The following is a 12162-nucleotide window of genomic DNA, read 5'->3' on the forward strand; positions in this document are numbered from 1 at the left end:
GATATCAGTAAATAAGGCCCATTGTCACAGCAGTGTCTGTATACCCTAATTTTCATTCCTCAGTTCATTCTATTTGTACAGCTTCCCTGTATGTTATTTAGAAAAACCTCCCTCCAGTATAGGAACCGTACCAACGTTTTTTCACAAGGAAAAAAAAATCTCATTAATCAAAAGCTAATAGGACTCTGTTACTCTTCCTTCAAAGTGTTTGCATTCCTTACAGTCTTTTTTTGAAAACAAGCTGTATGGTTCTGTTTATTTGTTACAACTGACTGGATGTAAAAGAATAATATAACTATTCACTTAGACGCTGATTAGAAGAGTTTGCTTGGTACATCATCCTGTAAGCATTCCCTGCGTATTTATTTTTAGAGCGCCTTGTAAACATTTCGCTTCCTGCTTGTGTGACTCCTGCTCCAGTCTCTGTATATAATATATCCATTTAAACAATGCATTGGGCCGGGAGAAAGGAAATGAATTCTCAAAGGAATCACGTTGTGGTTTATTTCTATCATAACCTTTTGCTCAGACAGTCTTTGACTAATGAATGAAGCACAATCAGGCGACCATTTGATCTAGAACAATGCTGATTACAGTTTCGGCTCATCTTAATCATGTCTGAGCTACACAATGACATGATGACATGTGATTCTGCCTGCAAAAATGTATCTTCTGTACGGGGAAAAAAGGAATTAAAAGAACACACGGTGGCTTTTGTTCTCTTCAGCATTAAAAGTCAGGGCCAGATTTCTAAAAAAGGCTCCAGAGGCTCGGGCCTTGGGCGGCTGCAGGCCAAGGGGCGTCTGGTCGTTAAGGAGAGGTTACTACATATGAAAGAGGAGGGTGAAAATGGGGAGCAACACATGGAAAAGGAAACTGATGCTCAAGGGAGCTTTTTATGAAAGAGAGGGGCTGCTGTACATGGATGACCCACTTGGTAGAGGGGGCTGCACGTGGAATGGGAGGGGTGCTGCTGCACATGGAAGTGGAGCCACAATATACTTGGCCTAGGGGCATAAAATGTATAAATCCGACATTGAATAAACATGCCAGTTTCTTACTTTACGTGCTTAACCACTTAAGTCAGGGCCAGATTTACCATAAGGCACTGAAGGCACGTGCCCCCCTTACCCCCTAGGCTGCAGCTGCTGCTGTTGCAGTTGCATCCATGGTCGCTGTTTATTGATAATAATGGTTAGTGATATATTTCCTCCTGCCTAAACCGCCACTTTTGCTGTTTACTGTGCACTGTTGCACCTCCTACCTGTAATCTGTATGTTCCTTGTATGTGCCAAACCACAGTTGCGCTTGTCGTATAAAGATGATTGTGATTTGCATTTGATTTCCTTGTACAATAAAAGGGCTCAGTGGATTTACAGTAGGTCTGGCCTTCCTAAACCAACTGCACTGTTTGTAAAATATTCACCATGCTGTGTGTATCTCGGGCTCACATGCTAGGAGACAAGAAAGCAGCAAGAGTGACAAATCAGCAATCATGAATCCAGAAAATCCTACACATCTGCACACCTCAGACACAGCAAATGGCGGCTGGCTATATTCTCAGGTCTGTTTGGTCTAGATTGAGCCGGGGAAGGAGAGAAAATATTTACTTATGATTATAAGTGGTTATATCACACTGCTCCTTTAACAAATACCTGTGAAAACTGAAAAGTGCCTTGCAGCAAAAGATGAAGGAATTTCAGCCCTTGTTTATTGCCCCCAGATTGCTTCATGAAGAAAAATAATCATTGTGCAGAAGACCCACAGCTCCAGCCTAAGCAACAGAGAATACGAGGTCTTCTGTTGGTGCGGAGAGAGAATAATAAGCTTTCTGAAGCAGAAAACCCAAGCAGTAAGTGCTGGGGCACAGATCTTTTGCATGCGGTATTTGCTTAACACGTATTTGCTTGTTGTAAAGTGTCCATATATGCAAACGGTTCTCAAAGCTGTCAAAAAGCAAACTTCTAACAGCCCTGTATTGGTTTACAAACTGATAATACATCTTTAAAGTTATATGGACACTCCTGGAGTAGGACTTCAAAGGGCAGTAGGACAATCGCTTGTAAAAGGAAAGTAACCTGAAGGGTTACATTTCTATTTTTGAGCAAAGTTCTTCCATAAAGATTGGTCAAACTCCAGACAAAATATTTATTTTAGTGTGCAAAAAGGTCTAAACTTTTTGGGAGTTTTTAATTGTATCAGTGTACAACGTTTTTCTACCTATGCCTTGACGAAGGGGACCTTTGTGGCCCCGAAACGAACGTCAGCTGTGATAGTCAGATGTTGTGACATGTGTGCGCTGGAACAATAAAGGAGATATATCGTTCCTCAATATGATTGTGTGCGGACCCCTCTTTCAATTGTTCGGTCTTCCAGACCTTAATCAAGTGCTTGATGAAGGTCTGGATGACTGAAATGTTTCCTTTCTTTGATCATGGTTCACATTGGGTCCAACATGAATCTGGACCATACTTTTTTGACTCTCTGGACATTAGTTAACTTGGACATTCTACATTAAATCTTAGTGATGCAAATGGTGAGTGAAAACTATCCCGCCTGGTCTGATCCCACAGAAGAGCTATTGTAGCAAAAATCACAGAAAAACTTAAAGATATAATTAGAGAAGGGTGTCAGAAATCACAGTGCACCACAGCTTGCGTTTTACTAGACAGTATATTAGCAAACCAGTCAGGGTGCCATCACCAAAATTGCCTATCATAGGCATGTGAGTATCAGAAGTAGACAGGACAAGACAAATAACATTTATATCGTGCTTTTCTCCTGGCGGACTCAAAGCACCAGAGCTGCAGCCACTAGGTCATGCTCTATAGGCAGTAGCAGTGTTAGGGAGACTTGCCTAAGGTCTCCTATTGAATAGGTGCTGGCTTACTGAACAGGCAGAGCCGAGATTCGAAACCCTGGTCTCCTGCGTCAGAGGCAGAGCCCGTAACCATTACACCATCCAGCCACTGCAGATCATGAAACATTGAGAAAAAGCAGCCTGGTCTGATTAATAAAGTTATCTTTTAGAGTGTCGTCGTTTATCTCATCTGTGGGATGTGCTGTAGAGGCAGGTCTGTTCCACAGATGCCCCACTTCGCAACTTAAAGGACTTAAAGGATCTGCTGCTAACGCCTTGGTGCCAGGACACCTTCCAAGTGCAGAATCCATGGCTTGACAGGTCAGAGCTGTCTGGCAGCACAGGTGGGCCCTGTGCAATATTAGGCTGGTAGTTTTGATGTTTTGGCTGTGTTCCATTGGTCTCCAGCACCTGGAGAGCCTTAGTAAATTAAAGAGGAACTGTAGTGAAAATAACATAATGAATAAAATAGCTTAGTTTTGTTTTACCATATTAATTTATAAATTATTTAGTCAGTGTTGTAAAAACTTTCCTCTCCCTGTTTTACATACTGAAATTTATAACAGATGGCGACATCTTTAGTACTGGCAGGTGATGTCTGCGGAATATTGGTTTACTGAAAGTTCTATGCACAGGGGGAGGAGAAAAACCTGTTATTTCCCATAATGCAATGAGGTTCACAGACAGCAAACTGTCAGGACCTTGGTCATGACATCGCTCTGTGGGAGGAGTTACACCACAATATCAGCCACAAATGCTCTATTTGAGAAAAGGTGAAGATTTCTCACGGGAAAAGGGATACAGTATTTGCTACTGATTGGGATGAAGTTTAATCCTTGGTTACAGTTCTTCTTTAGGCCCTATGTCTATGCTAGTCTCTGAAATTCTTTGGGAAAGCAGCTTAGCTATGTTGAGAATAATACATACATTATATTGTAAAGAAGATTGGATAAGGTCTAAATAGCAAAATCCATTAAACAATACAGTTCCCCCTTTGTCACTGCCAACCTGCAATGATCCCACTATGCTCAGCAAGCACTCTATTCCCGTGAAGTGTTTAAAGGGGAACTGAAGAGAGAGGTATATGGAGGCTGTCATGTTTATTTCCTTTTAATCAATACCAGTTGCCTGGCAGCCCTGCTGGTCTATTTCTCTGCAGTAGTATCTGATTAAAACCAGAAACAAGCATGCAGCTAGTCTTGTCAGATCAGACTTATAAGTCTGAACCACTGAAACACCTGATCTGCTGCATGCTTGTTCAGGGGCTATGGCTAATAGTATTAGAGGCAGAGGATCAGCAGGGCTGCCAGGCAACTGGTATTGTCTAAAAGGAAATAAACATGACAGCCTCTATATACCTCTCTCTTCAGTTCCCCTTTAAGTCAATTGTTGCTTAAATGATTCCAACCTATGCCAGTTCCAGCCTGGCATTTCCTCCACCCATTAACCCAAACACTCTCTCAGGCCTGTTTCCTGCCTGCTGTTATTGAGTAACCCTTATTAAAATGTACACCAGCAAAACACTGCTTATCATGACTTTACTTGCAGCCTTTTGCTGACTTCCGTAAATAGACACCCTATCTGATTGGCAAGCTCCAGCCAGTTAAAAACACACACATTTGCAATAATAATGATATTGCTATTGCCAGCAGAGCCAGTATGCTAAGCAGCCATGGATTGCATGTGCAGGCTCAATGCAGTGTGTCAGGTTACAACACACTGAAGTTAAGAATGAAGTTGGAAAACCTGTAGTGCCAGTAAATAAAGCCTTTGATAAAAGTAATGTAAAGCCACAGCAGTGAATTATTGCTACAAGGAAGTAAACCATCACTTTATGCTACTGATGGCTACACCATGCACATTAAAGCAAAACTGCAGAGGTAAGGAAAACATTTCATGAAAGTGAAAAATGTGGAAAATGTCAATAAAAGCCTCCTTGCTTTGTTGATACTGATGGATGCAACCATTCACCATTCAGCTCACTCAAGGTTGGATTTATACTTTTTCCACCCACTAAGCCAATTTTCTTGCAGTTTCTCTTCCATGTACAGCAACCCCTCCTATTCCCTATACAGGTCCCTTGGGTAGCAGCTCCTTATTTCCATGTGTTGCTCCTTATTTGGAACCTCTGCATTCTATTTACAGCCCCTTATACCATATGTAACAATCCCTCTTCTATGTCCAGCCGCCCATTGGCCAGCTGCCACCCAAGGCCCTGGCCTTGGTGGCCTTTCAAATAACCCGGTCCTGGGCTCACTTCATTCCATGCTCTACAGCTGGGAGAAAACCAGTGTGAATTAAGCCTGAATACTATGGTAAAGGTCCCTTGACACAGCATCGGCTGTGGTGCAGTGCAATGGACAATATTATTGCATAGAAGCATGATTATATTGTAGTAGTAATGTTCACATCTGCACGTTAGCAGTGTGGTGCGCTGGAGGCCGTTAAAATAACCCTGCATAAAGTTGTGTGTTGCCAAAAAGCGCACATGTTGACACATATCATAGAGGTCAATGGTAATGACGGAAAACATAAAAGTTAATGGTAATGACAGATAACATAGAAGTCAATGGTAATGACGCATAACATAGAAGTCAGTGGTAACAACGGATAACATAGACGTCAATGATAATGACGGATAACATAGAAGTCAATGGTAATGACGGGTAACAAAGAAATCAGTGGTAATAGACACATAACATAGTGGTCAGTGGTAATGACAGATAACATAGAAGTCAATGGTAATGACGCATAACATAGAAGTCAGTGGTAATGACGGATAACATAGAAGTCAATGGTAATGACGCATAACATAGAATTCAGTGGTAATGATGGATACCATAGAAGTCAGTGGTATTGATGCATAACATAGAAGTCAGTGGTAGTAACGGATAACATAGAAGTCAGTGGTACTGGCGCATAACATAAAAGTCAATGATAATGAGGAATAACATAGAAGTCAATGGTAATGGTGGATAATATAGAAGTCAATGGTAATGACGGATAACATAGAAGTCAGTGGTAATGACGCAAAATCATAGAAGTCAATGTGGTAATGACCGATAACATAGAAGTCAATGGTAATGACGGATAACATAGAAGTCAATGGTAATGACGGGTAACAAAGAAATCAGTGGTAATGACACATAACATAGTGGTCAGTGGTAATGACAGATAACATAGAAGTCAATGGTAATGACGCATAACATAGAAGTCAATGGTAATGACGCATAACACAGAAGTCAGTGGTAATGACGGATAACATAGATGTCAATGGTAATGACGCATAACATTGAAGTCAATGGTAATGACGCATAACACAGAAGTCAGTGGTAATGACGGATAACATAGATGTCAATGGTAATGACGCATAACATAGAAGTCAATGGTAATGACGCATAACATAGAGTTCAGTGGTAATGATGGATAACCTAGAAGTCAGTGGTAATGATGCATAACATAGAAGTCAGTGGTAGTAACGGATAACATAGAAGTCAGTGGTAATGGCGCATAACATAAAAGTCAATGATAATGAGGAATTACATAGAAGTCAATGGTAATGATGGATAACATAGAAGTCAATGGTAATGATGGATAACATAGAAGTCAATAGTAATGACGGATAACATAGAAGTCAGTGGTAATGACGCAAAATCATAGAAGTCAATGGTAATGACGCATAACATAGAAGTCAGTGGTAATGACGCAAAATCATAGAAGTCAATGGTAATGACGCATAACATAGAAGTCAGTGGTAATGACAGATAACATAGAAGTCAATGGTAATGATGGATAACATAGAAGTCAATGGTAATGACGCATAACATAGAAGTCAATGGTAATGACGCATAACATAGAAGTCATTGGTAGTAATGGATAACATAGAAGTCAGTGGTAATGGCTCATAACATAGAAGTCAATGGTAATGACGGATAACATAGAAGTCAATGGTAATGACGGATAACATAGAAGTCAATGGTAATGACGGATAACATAGTAATGAGGTATTACATAGAAGTCAATGGTAAAGATGGATAACATAGAAGTCAATGGTAATGACGGATAACATAGAAGTCAATGGTAATGACGGATAACATAGAAGTCAATGGTAATGATGAATTACATCGAAGTCAATGGTAATGGAATTTTTAGTTGCTTCTTTCCACGTTTACATTATGATGCACCGACGCACATATCTGGGCCGCAATGATGTATTCTCTGTGAAATTAGAAAACTGAGGGCTTGGATGTTACTATATAAAGGCAACTTACCCAACAAAATAAATAAAACCGTGTTATGTGTCCAATATTTTGCTCACAAATTATGTCAGCATTTTGTTGCAATCACAATATACGGCACGCGAGATAAAAATTATAATTCATATATGAACGAAAGCTCTGAAGGACACAGTATTCTTCTCAGAAGGGGAGCAGGAACCACCACTCTGCACCAAGCTGGAGTGAAGCTTTCAACCACCATAAAGCTCCACCCCCCAGACATATGCCTTTGTGCAGCCAATGATTCTTTCCTGGCTGTGTATCCCGGATAGGCGAGTTCCCCCTCCACTGTGCACTCTGCATTGAGGGGGCCCCTCTCTCTTGCCTCATATACTGGAGAGGGAGTCTCTTTGACAACCTATACTGGAGTGCTCTCTGATGACCTATACTGGGGCCACCCTCACTGTCTACCTACTTAATACTGGGGGGCCCCTCTTTCACTACTATACTTGGGGGGCTCTCTGGATACCTATACTGGGGGGGGGGGGCACCCAAAGTGAACCTAAACTGAGAAGGATATGGATTTTTCCTTATAAAATAATACCAGTTGCCTGACTCTCTTGCAGATCCTGTGTCTCTAATGCTTTTAGCCACAGCCCCTCAACAAGCATGCAGATCAGGTGCTCTGACTGAAGTGAAACTGGATTAGCTGCATGCTTATTTCAGGTGTGAGATTCTGTCACTACTGCAGCCAAATAGATCGGCAGGACTGACAAGCAACTGGTATTGTTTAAAAGGAAACATCCATATGCATATGCCTCTCAGTTAAGGTTCCCTTTAAGATGGCTGTCAATTTTGACATTTCAGCTCTGTTGCTATTGATGCAGCAATGCATTTTTTACTTCTTATCCCATCAAAATGATACATATATGTTATTCTTGGGACAATCTAGGCTTTCTTTGGGTAATATTTTTCTCCACATTTTATAGGCATTATATAGGGGGAAAATAGGGTAAATGCAGAAAATACACATTTTTTTCATTTTTCACCCTTCTTAATTTTCACTTGACACATGCCAACTTTATAAAACACTTCAAAATATGTTATGTAGCTCGTCCCAGTTAAAATAATACCACATATGCTATATTATATCACTAGTTGGGTATGTAACGTAGCATTATTGCAAGCCTGTGCGTATGTAGCGGTTGGATGCAATTGCTAGGATGCACAGTTTAGGGACTCCAGTGCTGGAAAGATATACTGCTTGGCAACAACACAGCAATGCAAGTATATAGTGTTGGGTGGCCGAACTGTCCCCATGGCGATCACATCCAATCGCTACAGGTGACAGCCAATACAGGTGCCCATGAATCTTAAGGCCAATTTGTAACGATTGGTGTCAGCACACAGAGAGAATCTGATTATTGATGATCTGCAGAATCATCAACAATACAGATGTATACCTGATTATGGATGATCTGCAGAATCACCAATAATACAAGTATGACTAACCTCTGGACACCTAATAAAGTGTAAGTGTTTGGTGCAACTGTAGGCTATCTCCCGTGGGGCGGGAGACACAGATAACTACGGCCAGCGACCACCTGAGGAGCAGGTGGCCCTCGGCTGTGCAGGGACTATCTCTTTAAGAGAAGGGGATAGAGATAATCTTGCAGCCAGTGATTCCCTGGTAAACTGGGAATTAGACTGTACTGCAGCCAGGGGACTCCTATGGATAGAGGCCACTGGCTGCACAGGTCGGCAACACACGAGCAGATAAGGTACAAAGACAGAAGGCTGATTCGGTAACCGGGTACAGGCAAGGTTGGCAACTGGTAGACAGATAGGCAGAGTGTAACGATTGTGGAATCGTCTCCGTGGTCAGCGCACCAGACGTGCGCTGACGCAGAGGATTTCCTCCACAAGCGTATTATTGCGGACACCCAGGCTAGGTGCTATGCACCTGCAGAGGGCAATTCCCACCGGCAGATGGCGCTGTGGAGTGCAGGTGAACACAGCTTCTGCACAGCCACAGATGCCAAATGGGAATTGTACAGATCCGGGACAAGGTACAATCAGGCAGGGCTGGATAGCCCACAGGGAACAGAGCAAAGGGACAGAACCAATGTGTGCCCACCAATTAGTCGCCACCCAGCGACGGCGAACACACAACGGCAGAAACGAAGTAGGAAACGCAATCGCAAGAATGGCGATTGCCAATAGCGACACAAGACTGAGCAGGACAGAGCACAAGGGTAGCAAAGGCACAGCAAATAATACAATAAGGAGATACGGAAAATAACAAATGCTAGCTAACCGCGAACACCGCACTCATTCACAACAGTGCACGCGGGTATGCGTGGTCTCCACGTGATAAGCACAATAGAGACAAGCACGCCTAACTAACCATTAACAGACAAACATGAAACAGAGGACGCAAGCGCTTGCTTAACGGTTACCTCACCGAGCCTCCAGCAAGCGTAGCAGACAAGACAGACACACGAAAACAGGGACAAGCGAGAGATAGGATCCACAGCACTAGCGAAAAGTGGCTAGCGCGATCCAGGTACAGAGTAGCAGAACAGAAGGATCCCCAGCGCTAGCGAAAAGTGGCTAGCGCGATCCCAGAAGACAGAACAGAAGGATCCCCAGCGCTAGCGAAAAGTGGCTAGCGCGATCCCAGAAGACAGAACAGAAGGATCCCCAGCGCTAGCGAAAAGTAGCTAGCGCGATCCCAGGAGACAGAACAGAAGAGATAGCTGGTAGCAACCGCTGCACCAGCTATACTCCAAGAACAGAGATCAGAACCATCTCCTGTCGACCACCTTTGGGACAGGACAATGGCAACAGGCAAGACAAGACAGAACAGGCAATACAGATAATACAACCTGACTGGGCTAGAAGGGGAGCCTAAAGCAACCCCCAGGAATTAACTATACTAGATAGCAATGGCTGACACTCCAGCAGTGTCCATCAGGAACAGACCATGAAAGGGAAATGACCAGCAAAGCCTTCTGGGAAACATAAAGCTCTTATAGTGCCAGTCATCAAAGAAGGCAGGTAGGGGATTTGCATAACGAATGTATGCAAATTCCCCAGCAAGAAAACAGACCAGAACTTGCAATGGAAAGACTGGTCTCTGTTCCAGAGTCCTGCAGCATGCAAACCTAAACAATGGTCAAAAGGCTGCCTGCCTGCGCAGGCAGCTGAGTGGATTCTCACACAGAGGTACCGAATCAGAAAGTAAGAGAGAGGTCGACAGAGCAAAAGGTCATAACAGATATCAAGCACAATCCTAGTCTGAGGTGTGAGGTCCTTGGTCTTGACACCCGGGAACTAGTCGGAAGAATAACACTGTATCCTATGCTTGGGTGTGAGGTCCTTGGTCTCAACACCCTGGAACTGGTCTAAAGTATAACACAGCAATGACACAGTAATCCTAAGCTTGGTTGTGAGGTCCTTGGTCTCAACACCCTGGAACTGGTCTAAAGTATAACACAGCAATGACACAGTAATCCTAAGCTTGGGTGTGAGGTCCTTGGATTCAACACCCTGGAACTAGTCTAGAGGATAACACAGCAATGACACAGTAATCCTAAGCTTGGGTGTGAAGTCCTTGGTCTCAACACCCTGGAACTGGTCTAAAGTATAACAGAGTAAATAACAAGAGCGGAATCTGGCTAAGTGTGAATTCCCAGGTCCACCTGGTTCTAACACACTGTAGGATCTGACTGAGGTCTGAGTGCTCACACGTAAGTATTCGAAACGGCAGACAACCAGCAACTGACAAGCAAGATCTATATATACTACAGCGCTCCGCAGCGCCGCCCCCAGCCACTCAGCCAATCAGGAGTTCCGCTGGGATCAGCTGATCCTCCTGATCAGCTGATACCTCTCCTGCTGGCATAAAGGTCCTGTCTTCTAGCGCGCGCGCGCGTAGCTCTCCATCTGTGTGCACTAGAAGGCCCAGGCAAACCAGATACATGCTGCTGTGCGGAAACCGCAGGTCTGAACGCGGAGACAGCCGCCCCGCCGCCAGACCGCGTGGCGGCATCTCCGCTACTCATTACACAATTATAGATGACACAATTAGGTAGGGGTTAGCACTTTTAGTGGGGTGTGGGGGCACTTTATTCTTCAGTGTGATCAAGTAAAAAAAAAAAAACCCTAAACTTTTTGCACTTGGTATGGTGGGATATGATCACACATCAGTTGAAAAGTTGCACCGCACATTACAGCTGCTGTGGGATGAACCCCCCCCCCCAAAAAAAATAAATAAATAACAAAACAAAGAGAGGTACTTTTGATTTAAAGTATGCCTCACATCCAGAATATACATGGAACTTGGCCGGTAATGCACTGCATGCAGTTTTTTTTACCGTAGAGACCCACAACACCACGACACACTACATTAAAGTGGATCCGATGTGAACTTTTACTCATTGCATAATTGTGTTCCTTTCCTATTGTTTATAGGGCATTCCTCAAGCCAAATACTTTTATTGTTTTTGTTTTAATACTCTAATTCCCTATAAACTAAATAAACCACGCCCACAGGTTTTCAGAGAGCCTTGGCAGTAGCAAGGGCTCATGGGAGCTCAGTCTGGGCAGGAGGATGAGGAGGTGTTACTAGCCATTGATTTCAGAGGCAAAGGGGAGGAGGGAGGAGGGGGGATTATTTTTTTTCACAGGCTTAGTGATCAAGATACAGATAAGCCTGCCTCTGTGTAATGTTTACAAACAACATGGCTGCTGCCATTGTATCACAGGAAGAAATAATAATTTTCTATTAAAGCTGTTTGCAGCTATAAATGCTGTGTAAACTATCTAAACTTTAGATAAGATATATAGACAAGTTACTTGTTATAGTTAGTTTTTCATCTCGGATCCACTTTAAGTGCAGTTCTGCATCGGGGTGAAGTATTTGTGGCTTTTGGGGTATGTGGCAATGCAGTGTAAAAGTGGCCTTAATGATTGATTGTTGCTATTTGCTATAGCAGCAATCATTCACTTTTAAATGGATGCATGAACACAGACATGTGTACAAGCGGTATCGACGGGGCGCACATGTGTAGTACCTTTAGA

General features: G+C 43.0%; 1 protein-coding gene and 1 long non-coding RNA gene across 4 annotated transcripts in view; one reads left to right on the plus strand and one right to left on the minus strand.

Moving 5' to 3' along the window:
* The window catches only part of HDAC7 (histone deacetylase 7), a 462051-nt gene that overhangs the window by 248450 nt on the left and 201439 nt on the right, over positions 1 to 12162 (minus strand). The window lies entirely within an intron of this gene.
* LOC137545744 (uncharacterized) overlaps positions 1 to 12162 on the plus strand; it is a 65670-nt gene that overhangs the window by 17076 nt on the left and 36432 nt on the right. For both annotated transcript variants that reach the window (XR_011026088.1, XR_011026087.1), the window contains exon 3: positions 1724 to 1852. This is a non-coding gene — a long non-coding RNA (uncharacterized lncRNA). The remainder of the gene's footprint in view (positions 1 to 1723; positions 1853 to 12162) is intronic.

Source organism: Hyperolius riggenbachi, chromosome 2 (genome assembly GCF_040937935.1).
Source record: "Hyperolius riggenbachi isolate aHypRig1 chromosome 2, aHypRig1.pri, whole genome shotgun sequence".
NCBI classification, from domain to species: domain Eukaryota; kingdom Metazoa; phylum Chordata; class Amphibia; order Anura; family Hyperoliidae; genus Hyperolius; species Hyperolius riggenbachi.